At 39.6% G+C, this 2,324-nt stretch overlaps 1 pseudogene; it reads right to left on the reverse strand.

Moving 5' to 3' along the window:
• Nucleotides 1–1,391: 1,391 nt before the first annotated feature.
• On the reverse strand, nt 1,392–2,117 carry LOC149379149 (secreted RxLR effector protein 161 pseudogene; annotated as a pseudogene).
• Nucleotides 2,118–2,324: the final 207 nt, after the last annotated feature.

The raw sequence follows: 2,324 nt of genomic DNA on the forward strand, positions 1-2,324 counted from the left end.
AGAGATTTTTTTATTTTAATTTAATTATCACATGTTGCCCAAGATGTGGATTGTGACTCCACGCTAAAAAAAAAAAAAAAAAAATTAACCTCTCAAAACACAAAACACACATTTTTCCCTCAAAACCCTAATTTGTGGAAATCACTAATCGATCGAGCAATGCTGATTTACTAGCCGCCGCGTACTAGGAAGAGTGCAAAGGGAGAGATTCTTGGTGGCGATTGCGAAGAAACTCCAATATTCTCCGACGGTGGTTTGGGGGAGAAATCACCGAATTTGGCGAACATGATAAAAAAGCAAGACGCGTGACAAAGCGGAAACTTAGAGATATTTTGTTTTTCTTTTATTACTTTTGAAGCTTTGATAGCTATATGGAAATGCGTGAATTACATCTCTGCGATTTGACGAGCGACGTGGTGAGCCTTCTTTCTTCAGTGGCGTCATCAAGGAGTCGGTCGCAGTACGGGAGCACAAGAAGAGTCATGTCAGCGACTGCTGCATATCAGATATTCGATGGAGTGGATTTGAGGAGAGAGAGGATTTAAGGCTCGTTGGTTTTAAAGAGAAATTGGGAAAATGGTATTTTTGGAAACTCAATTTACTGTTGACCATTATTTTAAATAAATTGATAGTTTAGCTATAATCTTAATCTCACCCTTATAGATAAGCTAACTACTAACAAATTTCTTAAATTTAGTGTAATACTATTTATTTGGTGTAAAGTAGACATTTAAATACTATTATAACAAAGAATTAGATTAATAGCCAACTAAAACGTTTGAAATTGCTATGTAGCCAACGTTTTGTAAATCTTAGGTAAATAGTCATAAACATGAACGAGACTATTTACCTAAAATTTACGAAACGTTGGTTATATAGTGAACGAGGGAATAAACTGAACAGAGATGAAGAATATAGAGTAGAGAGAGATGAGAGAGAAGATAAGACTGTTTGGCTGAATAAGCTCAGATTCTCATTAATTGAATTGTGCCTCTCAACTGTTTGATATAAATACAATCAGACCTGACTAAATCTCAACCGTTGGTTACTAACAGCAACTTCAACTGACTCTAATCCTACGGGTGAGCTGTAGTCAATATTTAACCAACTTGACTGATAACTAACGTATTGACTTACTCTCTAATACACCCCCTCAAACTTACACATAGTGAAACATGTTAAGTTTGGAAGATAGAAAAAAAACTGGGGTATAGTAAGAGGTTTAGTGAATATGTCAGCTATTTGTTCCTTCGTTGGTATGTATCGAATCTCCACTTGCTTGTTGGCAACTTTCTCGCGGATGAAGTGTACGTCTACTTCTATGTGCTTAGTGCGCGAGTGAAATACTGGATTTGAAGCCAGAGAGCCAGCCCCAATGTTGTCACACCAGATTAAACTTGGACCTGGTTCCAGATTGATGCCCAGTTCTTCAAAAGTGACTTAAGCCAGGTTATCTCTGTTGAAGCTTGAGCCACTGCTCTGTACTCGGATTCAGTAGAGCTTCTTGACACCACATCTTGCTTCTTTGACGACCATGAGATCAGACTGTCTCCCAAGAACACACACTGGCCAGTAGTAGATCTCCGATCATCCAAGTTGCTGGCATAATCTGCATCGGCATAGACTGTGAGTTGTAGTCGCTTTGCTGGAGTGAAATGCAGACCTGAACATTGTGTGCCAACTAAGTATCGAAGTAGACGTTTGCAAGCTGCCCAGTGTTTGACTGTGGGGTCTTGTACATATTGACTAAGCTTGTTCACTGTGAATAAGATGTCAGTTCTCGTCATGGTCAAGTATTGGAGTGACCCGATGGTACTCCTATACAGTGAGACATGCTCAAACTCAGGGATGTCTGCTTTGTAGAGCTTATAACTTGGGCACATGGGAGTAGGGCTTGCTTTTGAGTCCAACATATTAGTCTTTCGCAGCAAATCTCTCAAGTACTTCTTCTGTGTGAGTTTCATGCCAGTCTCATCTCTCACAGCCTCAAATCCAAGAAAGTAGTTAATGGAACCAAGGCTTTTCAGGGTGAACGTTTTATCCAAGTCACTTATTGCCTTGGCTATAAGACGAGGATCATTTCCTGGGCCTAGGATATCATCAACATATACTAGCATGTAAATACACTTGTCTTCTTTCTTGTAGATGAAAAGTGAGCTATTTGATGTGGAGTTGCAGAATCCCCATTTGATAAGAGCTGAGTTGAGTTGTTCATACTAGGCCCTCGGGGCTTGTTTCAAGCCATATAGAGCCTTATGAAGTCTGCACACATGGTTTGGCTTGGATTGATCTTCATATCCTTCAGGTTGGTATGTATACACCTC

Source organism: Urtica dioica, chromosome 12 (genome assembly GCF_054948205.1).
Source record: "Urtica dioica subsp. dioica isolate 48M chromosome 12, U.dioica_male_clone48M_v1_H2, whole genome shotgun sequence".
Classification (NCBI taxonomy): domain Eukaryota; kingdom Viridiplantae; phylum Streptophyta; class Magnoliopsida; order Rosales; family Urticaceae; genus Urtica; species Urtica dioica.